Here is a 20868-nt window from a genome sequence, read left to right on the forward strand (position 1 = left end):
ACCGTGAAGATGGCCAAAGAACTAATGCAGTGTATCACCTGCATTATAGAACATACCGACTCTTGTTTTGCGTGTATCACCTGTTGTAATAGGTGGTCTTTTCAGTGCTGATGCAGCCTTGAGCATCCTACTGGTTTGGTTATTCAATTCGGACACCTCCGTTTTTAGTAAGGTCATAGCATCCATGTAACGACCCGCAGCCTTCTTTTGAGCTTTTGGACTATTTTCCCCCAAAATACCCTTCTCGTAACTTTAAAATGGTATCCTTGACTTGCGGGGATGGGAGGCACATTTCCCAAGGTAATCGGTTGAGTATCAGAGAAGAAATAGTAAAATTGGAAGTTCTGAAGTTAAGGAAATGGAAAGGTTTGTCCAAAGTCATCATCGGAGGTTAACGAATCCGGATCGAAGTTTCCTCTATTCCATGAGGTCTAGAACTTGATTTATGATTTGGTCGAGTGGTTGGGACGTTCCCGAGGGGCTCGAGAGTGATTTGAACCTTTAGTTGAGAAACTAGTTAAGTTAAAGGACTAGAGTTGACCATGGTCAACATCGGGTCAAGACTACCCGAATCAGTGTTTTGAAAGTTCTAGCACGTTGGTATGATGATTTTGGACTTATCCACAAGTTGTGGTGAAATTCCAATGAGTTTCAGAGGTTTGGGTTGTGTCGCGCTCTTATTTGATGTTTCATCGTTGTTTCCTTGGGCATAAAGGGTACCATATGGAGTAAATGAGCTTCAAATTGTGTTTTGATTGAACCATTAGATCTGTATCATGATTACAGAAACATAGCAAAAAAGACCAAATTTCGACGTCGTATGAGGAAGTTATGGTCCTTTTAGCGCAGACAGCTATTGCTGGTATCTGGTGAGTTCGCACATGCAAGATTTGGTCGCAAATGCAATATTCTGGTTGCAAATGCGGTGGTCGCAAATGCAAAGATCCATGTGTATTAAATTTCAAACTTCGTCGATTTGGTATTTTCATCATATCTTGAGTTCTAGAGCTCTGATTTGGCGATTTGCGCAGCGTCCTTCTCGTCTTCGAAAGGGGATAAGTATCTAACCTTTATTTTTGTGTTTTGCCATGATTACTTTCGTTGGTTATCATTATTATCGGTGTTTGGGTTGTAGAAATTGGGATTTTGAGCCCCAAAGTTGAGAAATGACAATTCCTTGAATTGGAGGTCGATTCATGGTTAGTTTTGGTTGATTTTCTGGATTTAAAACCGCTATGGGCTATGGGTAAACTAGTTTTCCAATAAAATTTTAGTTTTACCCTTGGAAGCTCGGGGTTACTTTTTTGGGTTCTGAATTAAAGTATAACAATATGGGTATCATTAGACCTGTTTAATCTCGTAAAGTACTCTTTTGACTAGAACTAGGGACAAACTCTGTTGGCTGATACGTGGCACTGAATTCCCTTTCCTTTACTTTATTCCTGTCTTTTTCATGCTTAGAGAGTGTATATGGGATGGTTATTCAAACTCTTACTTCTTATTCTAGTAGTCCTTGTACTTGTGACACCAAGTTTTGGATGGTTGTAATTATTCTGTTTATTTATGATTATGAGACTTAATTCATGACTTGAAATAACCTTACTTTATTCTTTTTGAATAATATACTTGTTAAAACTTAGTTTAATCAGTTGTGGATGGTTCGCCTACCGGATGGGGATAGGTGCCTTCACGGTTTTGTAATTTGGGTCGTGACAATCCATCTCGATCACATTTTCTTTCTTCGGAATAAAATATCTTCTTACATCTCCTTACCAACTCTGATTATTTGATGTAACAGTGTCGAGTAGTGTCTTAAGCTCATCAAAATTTGTCTACATGTACTTCCCTCCACAAACAAAGTCGAGAAGAATCTTCATGTCATAATGTAACTTTTCCATAAAATGTGGCTCAAGATCTAATTAGACTGCCCATGATGAGGGCAATCTCTTAGCAATTGCATAAATCGCCCCCAGGATTCATACAATGTTTCCCCTTGCCCTGTACGAACCCCACAATTTTACTCATGAGCTCCTTAGTCTTTCAAGAAGGAAAGAACTTTATCAAGAACTTTTGAACAAGATTATCTCATTTGTGGTTGAAATTTGTAGGCTTGTTGAATTTTTTTTTGCCCTCTCCCAACAAAGAGAATGGGAACAAAGTCATCCAAATATAGTCTTGAAGTCACTCCTTTGAAGTTGTAATTGTCAGTGATCTCCATAAAGTTCATTATGTGTTGCGGGAGTCTTCATGTAGGTTACCCAGAAATTGGCTTTGAGATTGAACCAACTGCACCATGTTCAGTTTCAGTTGAAAGTGTTTTGTGATATATAGTAGGTTTAACAGAGGCTTGGCTCAGTTTCTCCACACTTGGCCTAGACGCCTCCATCACCGCCCTGTTTGCCTCATGTGTCATCTTTCAATGTTCCTGAGAAAACACACCAAAAAACCAAACGGTAAAATTGAAAAAGGAAAAATAAAAATAAAATGATCTAATCTAACAAGAAAGTTAAACCCTAAATCCCAACAACGGCGCCCAAAACTTGATAAAATTTGCATATACTATCAATATTTTTTTCGGTTAATTGAGAGGATTTTAATTCGATTTAGGCTACAAAGACTCAACAAATGGTCTTTTCAAAATCTTTTGGTTCTTTTTTTGGAGAACAAGAAGTTTTGCAGAAAGTTTTAGTTTTCTTCTTCAATGCAGAATAATCTTGGGGCAGTTTTTCATTAGAGAAGTTATCTTCAAATCACAAACTTCAAAAACAAAAGAAGCAGTAGGAGGAGAAGGAGCAGAAGGAGAAGAAGGAGAAGAAGAAGAAAAAAAAAAGGAGAGCAGAAGAAGCAGCAGGAGAAGAAGGGAGGAGAAAAATAAGTAGGAGGAGGAGAAGGAGGACGAGAAGGAGGAGGAGAAGAAGATGATGAAAATACAAGAAATATGTCGAGTTGGGTTAAACGGGTGAGTTTCTAAAGGAAATCGAATATTTAAAATTGGAGACGCGCGGGCCATTTGGTTCTGAGCTTGTCGTGTGTACCGCCGTCAAAATTAAGGAAACATTTGTGTGGAATTATAATTAGAGGGCTACATTGCACCGAAAGTATAATGAGAGGGGTATATTTTTGGACCAAAACTTAAACGAGGGGTGTTTTTAACTATTTTTGATAGTACACGGGTATATTTGACCCTTTTCCTTTGATTTTAACACATAACTATTAAGTGCCACAATGACACACACCCTGCACACAGTGACAATAAAGAATATTGGCTTAGTGGACACTTTATCAGGGTAAGATATACACTCCTTTTACTTCTGAAGTTGATCAATTCATTTGACACGCAGGCAACTTTTGTCGTATATGATATGCTTTAACCTATGGATTTCAGACTTTAAGAGAGATCCTCATCCTACCGAAAGAAAAAGTGTATGGTTGACTAAAGATTTTTTTTGTCAATGTCCTTGAACTCAATTTCGGTGGATGAAGATCAGATGTTGATGCACGTGTCATATTATCTTATGCTAGAAGATTGAAGTCCTTAGTATGAAGGCTTAAAAAAGAGGTCCTAAGAAATCAAATACCATGAGAACTTAAGAAAAAAAAAACATTGAGGGTGGAAGTATAATTACCAGCTGCTTTGAGCTCCTTTTAGGGGAGAAAACCTTGAAGAAACCCTTCTCCATCTTCTCTTTTGTTGTCAAACTTTTAGACAAGAGAAGAATTTGTAGAGTAACCTTAACCCTAAAATTTTGAACGAGAATAAATACATGAGGATGCGTCTATAAAAATCTTAAGATGAGCGTTTGCTTTTTTCCTCTAGCACGTGACAACAATTTCTATGTACCACAGAAGAGAACAAAAGAGGAGCCTAAGTCTGAAGGCACGTTACTTAAATCTAACGTGGATACTAGACAGTTTGATATTCTCTGAGGCTAGCAATGATGAAGAGCATAATCATTTTGATCTTTCACAGGAATACTTCCCCTTTTTATTAAAAACACACACCTGAAGTTCACATTTTTGTGAGTTTCCTACCTGAACTATCAGATGTTTACGTTTCCTGCCTGAACTATCACCCGTTTCCTGCCTGAACTATCACCAGTTAATTATCAAAACACACCTTGAAGCTGGTTAGTCCAAGTGTATGAATACAATCACCAAAAGGAGCGTGACCGCTTAATTTGCCCATAACATTTCGTCGACATGGCAGCTGACTCATGAATTTTGATAAATAGATTGTGATAGTTCAGGTGAGAAACACAAACATCTTATAGTTCAGGTAGAAAACTCGCTAAAAAGTGATACTTCCAAGTGTGTTTTTTGCCATTATCTCTTTTTTTTTTAAATTTCAATTCATTTCTTTAATTATCCGTGTGGAGTGCCATTTGGCACCATTTTTAAACAACAAAAGAAAGGGTAGATACTAATCGAGGTATGTTTTGATAAATAGTTGGTGATAATTCAGGTAGAAAACACAAACACTTGATAGTTCATGTAGGAAACTCTAAGAAAATATCATGTTGTAAATATCATGCATTAAATTTAATCAAAAAATTTTAAAAAACAAACAAACAAAAATAAAATCTAAGAAAAGTGATACTTCAGGTGTGTTTTTTACCATTATCTCATAAGAATAACATGTGCTGATTTTTCAGTTCGGAAATGAACTCTTATTCTTGTGATAATTTCTTGCATACTTTTCTGCCCTTCTTCTGAATGCTATATCAATTTGACATTTGGGTTTAGAAAAGCTTTGTTAGTGCTTAAAAGTGCATAATTGCATGTAAATGAGGAATTGGTGGACCTTATCTGATACATCTTTATCGCTAATATCAGCAAATAGTTGTATCCTGCAAGTAGATATATTGTATATGCTCCTTGTGCATGTGCTTCATAAGCGCACCACAGTTGATATGGTCATGCAAGGAGCATCCAGCTAACAACTTTTGATAGTTGTGTTGATCAATGAATAAAATTTCCATAGTGAATTGGTGGGATTTGTCTGCCTAATGAGACTGATCAAATGGACCAAGTTTATCTCTTTTTCACTTGCTCACAATCTTACTTCAGACCCTAAAGAAAAATGAGAAACCTTTGTAATTTAAAGGTGTTTTAAGGGTTGCAAAGATTGATACAATTGCGGTGATATACCCCTCGTTATACTTTTAATCCAAATATACCCCTCTCGTTATACTGTCAGTCCAAATATGCCCCTATCATTATACTTTGGCACAAATTTGCCCTTAAATTTGACCGAGGGACATGTGTCAAGCTCATAATCAAATGACTCACCCAATTTTAAGTACCTGATTTCTTTAGAAACTCACCCGTTTAACCCGACCCGACCCATTTTCTTTTCTTTTCGTCATCTTCTTCTTTTCCTCTTTTGTGGAAGCAAAAAGTGGTGTCTCTGGCACGGTTTTGTGTTCTTATTCAATGTGGCACTTCAAGCTTGATTTGAAACGACATTCCTAGCTAAAAACACCTGCTTTCCCATGCCCTCATCAGCTACTATACAAGTAAGGGCACACTCATTTGACACTCTTCTTTGAGTGAATTCTACTAGGTAAATTCGGCGCTTTTCTCCTTCAATTGACTGGGTTTTTGTTTTACTCTACCTTGTGGTTCATTCTCACTTGCATTTGATTTCTCTACTATTTTGAGTTTTCCCTTTTTGCTTTGTTATCATTATCAGATGATATGTTTCTTTGCTAATTTTGGAGTTGTTTAGGATTTGGTTATCAATTCATTTTTCTCCGCTTGTTATTTGGTGTTTGATACCTTTGTGAAGAATTTTGTTCTAGGGTTGATTCTTTTAGATATCAGGTAAATTTTCGTAATCATAGTCATGGTTAAGAAGCTAAATTCCTTACTTGTTTCTGGAAATTGATCACATTAATTTCTTATTAGCCTGTTTGAATGTCCCTTGTTGCAAAAAGAAGTACAAAAATTTATAAGCATGAAGATACCATTTTTCCGGTCAATGAGAAGAAGAAGATGAAGATGAAAAGACAAGAAATTGTATCGGGTCGGGTTGGGTTAAACGGGTGAGTTTCTATAGGAATTGGATATATAAAATTGGGGTAGGCCATTTGATTATGAGGTTGTCATCTGTCCCTCCGTCAAAATTAAGGGAAATTTTGTGTCAAAGTATAACGGGAGGGGTATATTGGACCAAAAGTATAACGGGAGAGGTATATTTCGACTAAAACTCAAATGAGGGGTATATTTAAACTATTTCTAATAGTACAGGGGCATATTTCTTAATTACCACAACCACACGCACCCTGCACACAGAGCACGCACCCTGCACACAGTGACCATAAAGAATAATGGCTTAGTGGTTACTTTATCGGGGGAGCATATACACTCCTTTTACTTCTGAAGCTGACCAATTCATTCGACCCTTATGTTACAGGCAACTTCTCTCGAATACGATATGCTTTATCCCATTTTAAGAGAGATCCTCACCCTACCGAAATAAAAAGTGTTTGGTGGACTAAAGAAGTTCTTCGTCAATGCCCTTGAACTCAATTTCGGTGGACGAAGACCAGATGCTGATGTACGTGCCCTTATCTTGTGCTTGAAGATCTGGAGTCTTTAGTATGAGGACTTAAAAAAGTCCCAAGAATTCAGATACCATGAGGACTTAAAAAAACCAATGAGGCTGGAAGTATACATCCTAGCTGCTTTGAGTTCCTTCAAGGGAGAAAAACTTGAAGAAGTCCATTTCTATCATATCTTTTTTTGTCAAACTTTTAGAGAATAGAAGAATTTATAGAGTAACCTTAACCCTATAATTTTGAACAATAATATATAAATGAGGACAAGATTACAAAAATCTTAAGATGAGCATTTTCTTTTTTCCACTAGCACGCGACAACTAGTTCTATGTACCACGGAAGAGAACAAAAGGGGAGCCCAAGTATAAAGGCACATTACTTAAATCTAACCTGGATACTGGATATTCTCTATGATGTTGGCAATGATCAGGGACATAATCACTTTGATCTTTTACATGAAGACTTCTCCCTCTCAATCAAGTTGTAAAAAATAAGTAGAAAGAAATTTGCTCAACCGGTTACAGAGTCCCAACCGTCATGGGAAAACTCACCGTGCTAGAAGAATGAATATGGAAATTTTTGCACACAACCTATGTTTGCATGGAAAATGCAGAAGCAATGGTACAACACCATGAGGATGTTAGATCTGGGGAACCTGAGCTGGGAGTTGCCACTTTCATAGCTCAAGTGTTATGGTTGTGGAATTGTCGCGGCGGCACGTAAGTTCTCATGAAGAGCACATGGTAAACGTAGCTACCAAACCGAATATTTTACTAGGGGTTAAAATTAGTTATAGAGCCATTGGAGAATTCTTATGCAATGTATGTTGATAAATTTCAGGGAAAAAATGAATGAGGGCGACTCCTTGTTTGTCAATAATATAAACGGGGATGCCAACGAGTTCACCGTAGTCGAAAGTGGCCTAACTGCCAAATTCAATCTACTGAAAAAAAAAAAACATGTACTTGTAGAGAGTATGACTTGGTGAAATGACCGGGCGCTCACGTGATGGCATCCTTGAGATTGAAGTACGAACCTGATTATGGTTCAACCATCTACGAGTATTCCTCGTCCATGTATAAAGTTCAGTCTTACATTCTTGCATTTAGTGAAACTATTAATGTAATCCCTCCAGAGTCAGAATGGGAAATCCCAGAGAAGTACACAAACATGTATATTCCTTCACCCCCTTACGACCCCAAACTTGGAAGGAAGAGAGTGAAGCGTATTCCTGGCATCACGGAATCTTTCAAGTCCAAAGGAAGTAGCAAAGGGAAGAGAAATAAGTGCTCAATTTACAGGGGGGCTGGTCACAAGAATACAACGTGTCGATATTTGAGAGAGCATCCCACTTGATTGTTTTTAATTTGCATGTATTTTTATTGTATTAGTTCTAAAAACTTAATGCAAGTTCAATATTAATCAACTTTGTTTTAGTCTATCATAGATTATATGTGGGTTTATAATTGTAACAACCTGTTTCGTTGTTATAGTCTTTTCGGCATTTTTGCCCTTTCCTGAGCATTGTTTAGCTCTCTTTTGACCCGAGGGGACCGTTGACGGGCTTCCCGAGATGTCTAGATCGAATTCAGACAACTGTTGTGAAAGATAGGCTTAAATCGAAAAATAGTTGACCCGAAGTTGACTTTTGGGTAAACGTACCTCTTTTGGAAATCCATCAATTCCGAGAGGTCTGGATGGATGTTTATGACTTGTGTGTATAGCTGGTTCGGTTCCCAATGCACTCGTATGCATTTTGGTACTTGGGTTGGGAAATGGAAATGAGGTATCGCGGGTTGACTCGATCAACGAGACCTCCATTGGGAATTTCGAGGCCACGAGTGCGTTCGTAGCATATTTTTGTGTGGGTCTATGTATGTGGTTTGTGAGCAGATTGCCTTGGGAATGGCTAGGGATTTCAATTGAGACTTAGAAAAATTGGAGGAATTCTGGTACCTGGTGCCCGATATGGCGGCACCGCTGTTGCGGTGTGTTAGCCGTTGGGGCAGCCATGTGTATCTTGGTCAGACCGTTGTTGCGATCCCGTTACCGCCGTGACGGTAACGGCCCTATTATTTCATTAAATGTGATTTAAATAATCCTTTAGACCCTGATTTATTTCCACTTCGAAATTAGATCTTTGGGTACTGTTCTTGGAGATATTTGGAGAATATTCTTGGAAGTAAACCTTGCTAATCCCTTTACTATTCCATTGATCCTAATCATCATAGATTCCTCCTTTCCTTTAAAAATCCCTTAGTAATGTTGATGGAAGAGAGTTTTGATGAACATTTTCTCTAGGCTTATTAATGACGAAATTGATGGGGTTTATGTTAGATTTTGATGAATCTAAGCTTGTTAATCATATATCTTCCACTTCTAGTGTTGAATTTCGGAATCAAAGAGTTTGGGTTTATACACAAATTCAGGGTTTTGCTTCAAACTCGAAATTGGGTAAATCTATGAGTTAATTTAGCAATTAGTGGTTGGGTTATAATCACCTAGTGCTCAATTTGATATTTTGCTTTCGAATTTCCCGTTTTTCCCTTGTGAGCCCGTTTCCCCAATTTTTAGGGTTAGAATTGACCTAAATAGAATGGTAGCAATATTAGTATCATTCTTCATGATTTCTAATCTAGATTTCTATTATTCTTAGACTACTTTAGTTCTGAGGTTCAGCGGAAAGGCAAGGCAAAGGAGTGAGTTGTTGGTGTTACGGTTCGGCCATCCAGGTAGGTTATGGCTTACCCTTGGTGAGACTTCGTATAGAGAAGCGCATATTTAGATTATATTGTCGGAGACAGCATGTGAACCTTCGGTATGAAGTTGGGTTGGATATTGCCTTAGGTTGGTCCTTGTTGTGTCTTTGGGGCTAGCCACCCCGTTATGTTGTGATTTGATCATTCTATTGTGTTGGCTTGATACCATGAGTTGTTGATAGATGTTGGTTTCTGTTTTATCATGTTGATTACGATATTGTTGGCGTACCCACTATTGGTACTTGTGATTCGGTTGTATTGTTGGCGTGCCCACTGTTGGTACTTGTGATATGGTTGTATTGTTGGCGTACCCACTGTTGTTATTTGTGATTCGGTTGTATTATTGGCGTACCCACTGTTGGTATTTGTGATTCGGATATATTGTTGGCGTACCCATTGTTGGTACTTGTGATATTGAGCATGATTATTGATGTTGATACATGCATTGCACGCACTCTCATTTTCATGATACACTATTGAGATACTGATGATATTTGATGAAACACCTTGATGAGCTGGGATCGGTTTTACTTTAGTGAGGTGAGATGGCCGATAACCGATGTTAGTTCCGAAATCATTGATTGCACGACCGATATTCGATGTTAGTTCGGGAATCGTTGAGTGCATGGACTCTGCAGGTCCCCCAGAGTGGTGTCGGTGAGAACCCCTCGTGCGCAAAGATTCGGGGTCCCATCTGTCTGTTGGGCAAAGATCCGGGACGGGTGGCACTTAGACTTCGCAAGTCACACTGGGTTGTGCTAGCGAGACATCCCGATATTTCCGTCCGGAGTACATGTGTACACCGCATTTGCATGGCATTGCATTGCATTCATACACTATTGCATTGCATTATGGCTTGATTTTGAAATGATTTTGGTGTTGTACTTGTGATGTTGGATCCGGACTTGATATATTCAGACTTGACACAATTGGGATTAGATGCTCTACCTAGGCAATGACGTGTACTTGGTTTTGATTACGTTTGGCTTATACTTGTTGGTTTGTCTACCTATCTGCTGTATTATCTGAATTGCGTTAGCTATGCTTAGTCGGCCGATGATGCCTACCAGTACTGTTGTTTTGTACTGACCTGCACTTGCTGCATTCTTTTATGAATGCAGAGTATCAGGTTGGATCCACTTCTGTGACGCGTGGCTGATAGTCGTTTCAGCATTATCTCCGAGTTTCCAGGGTGAGCATGGTCGTTAGCTGCCTTGAAGACTTCTCTATCTTTATGTCCTATTCTATTCAGAGACATCGACACTTTATGTATTATTATTCCAGACTTGTATTATTTTCCCTTTAGATGCTCCTGTATTATTCAGACTAGACCCTGCGGTATTATTATTATTCCGCACTATTCTACTATATATTTATATATCTACCGTGAGGCTTACTTATCTATTCTTTTTCACTTGATTAAGTTATGTTTTGTGACTTTATTTATTGATTGGGTTGAGGGTTCGCTTACCGAGTTGGAAAGGTAAGTGCCCGCACGGCTTAGACAAAATAGGTCGTGACAATAATACACCAATCCGTTGGTCTATAACAGTTCATAGTTAGGAAATTAATATTTCTTTAGAAGATCTATACTCCCCAATTAAAACCCTTATCATGCGAAACTGAGTAGCGTAATGATTACCTTTTCAGAATACTGTGTGTTTCACGTCTAATTACACTGATAAAATATAAATTTAAACGACACCTCCATGCCCAAAGTCACGTGTCTCTTATCCATTGAGCGACGGTTCACTTAACCGATGCAAACAATCTTTATATCTTCTTCAGTCCTTATTTCCTCCATTTCAAATAAACTCAAGCCCATAGAAATTCAAGATTATTCCTCTCCAAAATGCTCGAAAGAATACGCCTTCCTAGGCACCCACGGCTACAAAATCCATCACCAGACGTTCTTCTACTATGAAATAACTTCGAACGGCTCTTTAGGGGGCTGGGAGAGGACAGGGAGAGATTGACAAGGTCTCTTCGCAAGATTGATTGATTTCTGCGTGTCCTCTTGCAGGCGAAGGATATCGATCCAGATGCCCTCCTACCCCCCCTGCAACCCCCCCTATCCCCCCCGTAAAACCCTAGTTTAGTTTAGTTTAGTTATGTAGTTTTAGTTTTTATGTATATTTTCATTTTGCTGTAAGTTTTTTGCTAAGCTTTCATTGGTGAAAGTTATAGATGGAAGCAGCTTTTGGTCTTTCATGTATGAAAGCTTTTAGATGTTTTTGCTGCTTTGGTTGGGGTTGCAATGAAATGAAATATATGGTTGATGTTCATATTTCTTGTGTTGTGTTTTATTTATTTTCTAACCGTAGAAATAAAGTTAAGTGTGCTGGGTCTATTAATAGACATAACTGATAATAAACGACTATGATCTATAACTACTCCTTGACACGAAATATGATGGACCTTTAAGGTTGATTATAAACCACAGGAATAAAGGTGACTATTGGAACGAGAAGCCTGCTAAATTTGCACAGGTCCAACAGACACAAAAAAAAAAAAATGAACCCCAAATCCCAAATCTAAAAAATCCAAAAATGAATAAAATAAAATAAATAAAAAGACTTGATACTATTTAAACATTATAATAACACTTTAATACATCATATTAGAGTCCCCATCCATTAGACACATGATCAAAATAGTTTTAGGACACCTAATGGTCCTTAAATAACTTATATTAGTCTAAAACAAGCCAAAACTAAATAATATAAAATTAATAAAAAGATTTGATACTAACTAAACATTATAATAACACTTTAATACATCATATTAGAGTCCCCATCCATTAGACACATGATAAAAATAGTTCTAGGACACCTAATGGTCCTTAAATCACTAATATTAGTCTAAAAAAGTCAAAAATAAATAAAATAAAAAGACTTGATACTATTTAAATTATATTTAAAACTTTAATACATCATATGAGAGTCCCCACCAATTAGACACATGATCCAAAGAGTTTAAGCACAAGTAATGGTAATCATATCATTACTATCCAATTAGTTTGACAATACGTTATTGTTCTCAATGCACAACCTTGTTCAAAGGATAACATTACTTGTGCTTAAGGTCTTTTGATCATGTGTCTAATTGGTGGGGACTCTCATATGATGTATTAAAGTATTATTATAATGTTTAAATAGTATCAAATCATTTTATATATTTTTGGCTTTTTTAGACTAATATTAGTGATTTAAGGACCATTAGGTGTTATAAAACTATTTTGACCATGTTTCTAATGGATGGAGACGCTAATATGATGTCTTAAAGTGTTATTATAATGTTTAAATAGCATTAAGTCCTTTTATTTATTTTAGGCTTTTTTTAGATTTGGGGTTTGGGGTTCATTTTATTTATTTTTTGGTATGTTGCACTTGTGCAAATTTAGCAGGCTTCTCATTCCAATAGTCACCTTTATTCCCGTGGTTTATAATCAACGTTAAAGGTCCATCATAGATCGTGTCAATGAGTAATTATAGATCATAGTCGCTTATTATCAGTTATGTTTATTAATAGACCCAACACACTTAGCTTTATTTTGACTGTCAAGCCACGTATTTTTTACAACAGTAATAAAATAAAATATTCTTAAATTTACAACGGTAACAATACACCCTTCCCTATATAAAACCGACTCAAAATTCAAACACGTCTATTGTCTCTTTTGTTGATCAAACACCTCCATAGTCTCTTTTCTTGATCAAACTCTACCATTATCTTTTTTCTTGATCAAAACACCCAAAACGTCTCAGCTATCTGAAACATCTTGTCACACCCTAATCTCCCTAGGGTGTGATGGGCACCCGACCCTTACTTAGGGCCGAGTGAACCCTCAGACCCTTAGTGCACACATAATCTTCTTGGACTTTTAAATCAAATAAAGATGAAATACATGGTACAACTTTCAGAAATATTCTTTTTCATCGTTATTCTCAAATCAAACAAAATCTGTAATCATATCGAATTTATCACATAACACAGAATGACACATCGGCTGATGGAGCCGCTTACAAAACTGACATTCTATACCCACGACTCTGTCTGCAAAGTCTCTAATTTCGAACAAAACATCATAGCATAATACTCTGACCCGGCAATGCTCAAGGAGCAAATGGAGCTTGCCATCTCCGCTGGAACATCTTCTATAATAGCTTCAACTCATCTGGGTGTACCTGCGAGGCATGAAACGCAGCCCCCCGAAGCAAGGGGTCAGTACGGAATATGTACTGAGCATGTAAGGCATGTAATACAGAAAACAGAGCCATAATCGAAACAAGCAGTACAAAAGGTAGGTACATTGTTTAGAATACCAAAAGGCTTGTTTTTCAAAACACAGATCATGTATGCTAATATTATATGTCAGAAGAGGTACAAAAAATAAGTAAATCATCCAGAGTGCCAAATGCTTACTTTCCAAACACAGACCATGCGTGCCAACATCGTATGTCATCATATACATATACATATAACTGATTCATAAGTAACATAATAGTGTCGAGGAACGTACGGCCCGATCCATGTATATATATCATATTAGTGTCGAGGAACGTTCGGCCCGATCCACAAATATATTGCTGCGGAACGCGCAGCCCGATCCATATACATATTTTATATTGCGGCGGAACGTGCAGAAGGTCAATACAAACAATAAGCTCGATATGCAGATTAATAAAAACAACTTACGGGAAACCCGAATCATGCATGCCAGGAACGGTATCCGGTCCCTTGCGGGACCCGGGGAACGTGGCGCCACCCTGCCTTTGGCGCCACACACATCATACTCCAAAAAATTTGCTCCGTAATCTCCGTCACACATAACACATCATAACATATACACGGTACCCGGGAACCGGACATATATACACGAGAACCCGGGAACCAGACACATCATACTCCACAACATATACACGGTACCCGGGGACCGGACATATATACACGGTACCCCGGAACCGGACACATCATACTCTGGAATTATATATATGGAACCCGGCCCTCAGCAAGGGACTCGGCGAACCATACGCACGATACATACCAGCCCGGGACTCGGCGAAAGAGGTAATGACACATGCACGAGCAGAGTAGTGAGAAACTAAATGCACATAAATCAAGACTCGATAGATAAGTATACTTACCGACACCTGAAGGTTCAGAAACAAGTTTCGGGTCAATCCGACTTAGTATAAGAAAGTTATGAGCGTTTGAAGTACAGAACCTTCTACGAGCGTTTCAGAAGCTTTTTTTTTTTTCAGAAAATCAAAGCAACAATCATATCAAGTACCTTTCAGATATCGTTACGGATCAAATCAAATAGAGCTTTTGGAACCATATGTACGTATCAAAATATATCAAAGACTCCATGGAATAATCGAACGTGCTAGCATTTGTAAATCAAAACTTCAGTCATATCAATTATCTTTCGAATGCCATTCGGAAACATATCAAATAGATCTTCGGACATTATAGATACGCATCAAAACCATATGAAATAGCTTATGGAAGTCAAGAATATTAGCCATCCTAGTGGCTCTAAGAATAGGAATTTCTTTGAAATCATACATATACGTCATTTGCTCGTTTCATAAAGATCATGCCAAAAGAAAGAAAGGGTAAGCCTTACATACCTGTCCCACGTTCAATTAGCTACGCTTATCTATCCAAGCTTGCTAGTCTACATTCAAGAAGATTTACATAATCATTAGATTCATTGTCATATACTTGCCTTAGTCTTTCAAATGAATTCGTTTATAATCTGCCGAAATTTCGGCAGCATTTCCCCTGTAAATACACCATCCCTGAGAATCTAACTCGGCCAAATTATCAATCAACAATACGAGAATTCAACTCGGCCAATTTATCAACAACAACAATCCCAATAATCATGCCAACAACATCAATAATCAATTCAAGACGCATTTCATTTATATTCAATTCAATCCAAAATATATTCAAGCTAACACCAATGATTCCACATTTAAGTATTCATTCGAAATCATTCTAACATGATTCAAGAATACTTCAAACAATTCACATAACATTCACAACAACCCAATCAACATGCTACTTCACCTGAAACCTTCCAAACTCCATAAGAACACTAACAACACATTTCATTTCTTCTAAATTCATAAACTACACCAACAATCTATACTTTAGCAATATCATTCATACAAATACAAGAACCCATCTTAAAGTTCCATTAGCTTCTACAACAAGTCACAAACGACTATAACTTCAATTTGAACCATTAAACTTTCACTTGCATCATAGAACCCACAACACAACAATCCAAAATACTAAATAAAATTAGTTCTCCACTCCTACACAACACAACATATGCACGGCTACAACTTCCACACCATAATTTCATGAATTTCATTCATTTCCACATACTACAACATGCACAAATCATCCATAACATATCTAAAAGAAGATTAAACACATACCTTTTCCCACTCATGTTCTTAATCGGCCATGATTGTGATTTGCACAAATGAATGTTTTGATTGCTCCAACAACTACCCCACGTTAATAAGGACGTTCCAATTGGTTGAATTGCTAGGAGAAAATATTTTTTTGATCAATTCCTCATGAGGCCAATTTTGTTGGCCATGGCCGAATGGCCTCTCTTTTTTTCTCCTCCATGTTTCTTGAACTTTCTTAAGTTAAAAGATGACTAATTGTCTTGATTGGTCATCACTTATGCATATATATATACTTGGTCCCTTACAAATGCATAGTAGACACATGTCCTTATTCTTGGCATGAGTTAGTTGGTCAAGACTTGAGGTGGGGCCCACATACACACACACACACGGCCAAGATGGCCCCTTCATGAATCTTCAAGAAATTTTTTTGTGAAATTCCCATTTTGCCCCTAGTCTTCCACAATATTACCATGAGCCATCTTGTGAATTTCCATTTTTACCCTTAGCCTTTCTCAATATTTTCATACTAATAAACAACTTGTATATTAAAATAATTTGGAAAATAGTCTTACCCTTAACTTTTCGCAATTATCCGAACGTACAAAATACGGGCTATAACACATCTCAACCACAAGATCCCGACATTTGTTTCTACGGTGAATACATTGTCTTGAAGACAGCACGCACCCCAAAGAATCCAGGTCACAGATTCTTTAATTTTGCAATTGGAACTGTAAGTTTCTAATTCAAAATGTATGCGTATTTTATATGGTTTCAGTTTAAAAACCTCTAATTGATTGTTGTTTGTTTCAGGAATATGGTGGCTGCAACTATTTAAGGTTTATTGATCCATACCCCCAACAAACACCAAAAAAAATTCAAATGAGCCCAGGACCCAGCAAGAGCCCAAGTGGACCTGAGACACCAACATCAAAAGGCTTAACAAAATTTGAACTGCAAAATAGGCTCAGAGAATCTTTAGGGAACAAGGAATTACTTCAGTCGTTGTTTAGAGAATCTGAAGAAAACAAGAATCACTTGAAAGTTATGTTGGGAGAAGCCGAAATTGAGAGGGATGAAGTAAAACAAAGGTTGATAGTGGTTGAAGTGAAAGAGAATAGACTAAGAATGCTTTTGTATGGTTTATTAGTGGTGTTTGTTATATGGCAATATGTAATAGGCCTGTAGTGGGATTGGGTGTTTCATTTTGGCGTATGAAGCGGGTTTTATTTATATAAAAAATATATGTGTTTGTCCTCAGGCGTTATAACATCTCTATTGAGTTTGTGTATAAACTATATTCATAGTCGATAATAGTATATATAAACTCACAGTCGATGATCAATAATCATTGTAGCTGTCACGCCTCGAACCATGACCTGGTCGTAACACGACACTCGGTGCCTTACTGCATGTGACCGAGCGAACCACATGGCTTGTTGAATCAACATAGGGCACAAACATGAGCGAAATATAACTTAAACATGATGAGCCTGAATAAACATGAGATGTCATAATAGTAAATAAATTACTTGATTAAAACAGGAATACAGATTGTCATAAATACTGAGCCAAAGATGACTATACGACTCTGAATATCTGACATACATGATTGACTAGTCTATGAAACCTCTGACATGAGTCTGACTGCTAAACTGTTTACCCGGACAAGGCCCCTGACATACCTTTACTGCATACCTTAAATAGCATAAGTAAGATAAAACCCCAAATGAGATGGGGCTCACCAATAGCTAATACGTGTAGAGTCCTAATGAGTTGATCCGTCGTCCTGTAAATCTGCATCATGAAATACAGGCCCCTGGAAAAATAAAGGGGACGTCAGTACACTTGAATTGTACTGGAATATAAAGCAATTGAATGAAGTAAAGCATGGCACATAAAATAATAGAACTGAAACTGTAAACTGAACATAAACATGAATATCATCTAACATGAATATATATGTATTACATGAGTAAAATATTTTAAGTCTGTAAAGATATCTATGGGAGAGCATTAGTATAACCGACATGTAACCACCACGTACGAACATGGCGTGTGATCTCTGCCCGACCAGCTAAGACATTTTGTACTTTGCCGGGGTACAAGACATGAATATGAACATGAATGGATCCAATAACCACAATGGTTAAACATTAAGGTATCGTCCTAACTGGGCGGAGCGATCCTTATCATATGCTGGTGTACGTAGTTTCAGGCTATTTAAGCATTCTCGGTAATCTGTGCAACTCCCAATCATGAACATGGATATAGTTGTCTTAGTAGCCCATGAATTACATAACTTGTTTGTAAACATGATTCTTGCTTGCATTACAACATGAAGATAATATATAATATAACTTGTATGAAAACATGAAGACATGTAGGATTTTCATGAAAATAAGTAAATAATTCATATCTTGCAGGTAAGAGCCCATGGAATGCAAAGTATAGGTTTTCATGGATTACGGAAAGATTCACAATAACCATATTAAGGACAGAATAACGAAGTAATCATAAAAACAAGGTATATCATGGTACATGTACTTAGGGTTATCATGAACATGTCTAGAACCCTAGTTTTTTATGAGCTTTTGCATAATCATGGAAGAACGTGGCGTAGGGAAGGACAATGATGTTCCCACACAGTAAAGGTCTGAACTTTGAAGAAGAATCCCAAAGCCTTAAATCTTGAATTCCTTAAATGGATTTTCTTGAAACCCTAGGTTAAAAATGATGAATTCTTGTTTAGGAATCATGGGTATATATTACAATTGACTTGGAATGCATAGAATAGGCTTACCTTTATGTGTTTCAATGGAAGGAGGAGAAGACTTCGTCCTAGGGCTTGAAGCATGTAAAAAGTGGGAAATAAAACTGATCCCACGTATTTATAGTTTCTGGCTAAGGCGGGTGAAGTACGGCCACCATGTACGGCCCGTACATAGAAGTACAGCCCGTACATTATGGCCGTACTTGGAGTTAAATTTCCACTAAACATCAGTATTCTACGGGGGAGGTAGGACTTACGTGGTGCGTCCCGTACTTTATATTACGGGCCAGAAGTATGCCCCGTACATCATCTCCAATTTCCAGTGACTTCTGTTATTTTCCAACGATATAAGCCCACCAATGTATGTCATGTACATCATTGTACGGCCTGTACAAAATGTCGCAACACGTACTTTTATCGTGACGGAGCAAATTTCGAATCCCAACATTTTCATCTTAGTTTCTAAGTCCTAAATCATGAACGTAGCCTAGTTTAAAGGTACGAGGTGTTACAATATCTCCCCCTTGGGATCATTCGTCCTCGAATGATGGGTCATTGTTAAGATGGGGATTGGACATGGCTTGAATACATGAACGTGAAGGAAATGTGACATGGAACATGGGAACTGAACTAACATGACATGATTTCATGAAAACGTGAGTGCTGAAACATGATACATGAGTAGGGAATATGTGAACATGAATGTGAAATATGAGACATGAATACGTAAGGGACATGACATGGATATGGAGGTCATTTACCTTGAACATCCTCTGCTTTCTCTTCAAACAAGTACGGATACTTAGATTTCATATCTTCTTCGGCTTCCGATGTAGCCTCCTCAAATTTATGACTCCTCTATAAGACCTTTACTGAAGCTACTTCCTTATTTCACAAATTGCGAACCCGACGATCAATAATAGCCACAGGGATCTCCTCATAAGTCAAACCATCTTTAACCATTATAGTGTCAGGAGGAACAACCAATGACGGGTCTCCCACGCACTTTCATAGCATAGAAACATGGAACACTGGATGTACAGTGGCCAACTCTTGTGGCAACTCAAGCTTATAAGCTACTTGACCAATCCTTCGCAGGATTCTGTAAAGTCCAACATATCTGGGGCTAAGCTTCCCTTTCTTCCCAAATCTCATAACACCTTTCGTAGGTGAAAATTTTAGGAAAACCCAATCATTAACTTGAAACTCTAAATCCCTTCTCCTCACATTTGTATAGGACTTCTGATGACTTTGAACCGTTCTCAAACGCTCCTAAATCAGCTTGACTTTCTCCATAGCCTGATAGACCAAATCTGGCCCTAGCAATTCTGCCTCACCAACTTTAAACCAACCAATGGGTGATCTACATCTTTGTTATATCCCGTATTTTGTACATCCGGATATTTCAAGGTAGTCGTGGTAAGTTAAGGGCAAGACTATTTTCTGGAAATTATTTTAATGTACAAGTTGTTTATTAGTGTGGAAATATTGAGAAAGGCTAAGGGTAAAAAAGGTAAATTCACAAGGAGGTTCATGGTAATATTGTGGAAGGCTAGGGGAACAATGGGAATTTCACAAAATATTCAAGAAGGTTCTTGAAAGGGCCATGTTGGCCGTGTGGTGTGTGGGTGTGGCCCCACTCCAAGTCTTGGCCAATTGACTCAAGCCAAGGGTGGGGACATGTGGCCACCCTTTTGTGGACTATACATACATACATATATATATATATATATATATATATATATATATATATAAGAGCTTACAAGCAAGACAAATTATTCATGAAACTTCAAGAAAACAATTTGGAGAAAAAAAATAAGGGCCATTCGGCCATGGTTCCAAAAACTTGTGTCCATGGATTGATCAAGAAAAATTATTCTCTTCTAGCAATCCAACCAATTAGAAGGTCCTCTTTAACATGGAGTGGTTGTTGGAGCAAGCAAAGCATCCATTGGGCAAGTTATGAACCCTAGCCGAGTGAAGGAATCAAAGGATGAAGGTAAGGTTAAATCTTCCCTTTCATGTGTTATGGATGATTTGTGAATTTTGTAGTATGTAGAAATGGGTGAAATTCATGAAATATGTATGTGTATGGTGTGGCCGAATAGGATTGATGTTGGTAGGATGTGACGAATTGAGTTTATTTAGTATTTTGATTGTTGTTGTGGATTCCATAATAAAAATGAAGATTTGATGGCTTGAAATGAATTTCTAATTGTTGAAGGATTGTTGAAAAAGTTAATGTGACATTAGTATGGTTTCTTATAATTATGAGAATGGAGTTGTTAATGTGTAGATTGTTTGTGTAGTTTATGAATTTGGAAGGAAAGGAAATG

General features: G+C 37.6%; 1 long non-coding RNA gene across 1 annotated transcript; it reads right to left on the reverse strand.

The window, feature by feature from the left end:
• Positions 1-1862: 1862 nt before the first annotated feature.
• On the reverse strand, positions 1863-3740 carry LOC132610582 (uncharacterized). The gene is made up of 2 exons (XR_009571176.1): positions 3627-3740; positions 1863-2425 (listed from the first exon to the last, which is right to left on the reverse strand). It is a non-coding gene; the product is annotated as an uncharacterized LOC132610582 (long non-coding RNA).
• Between the last annotated feature and the right edge of the window lie 17128 nt (positions 3741-20868).

Source organism: Lycium barbarum, chromosome 9 (assembly GCF_019175385.1).
Source record: "Lycium barbarum isolate Lr01 chromosome 9, ASM1917538v2, whole genome shotgun sequence".
NCBI classification, from domain to species: Eukaryota; Viridiplantae; Streptophyta; class Magnoliopsida; order Solanales; family Solanaceae; genus Lycium; species Lycium barbarum.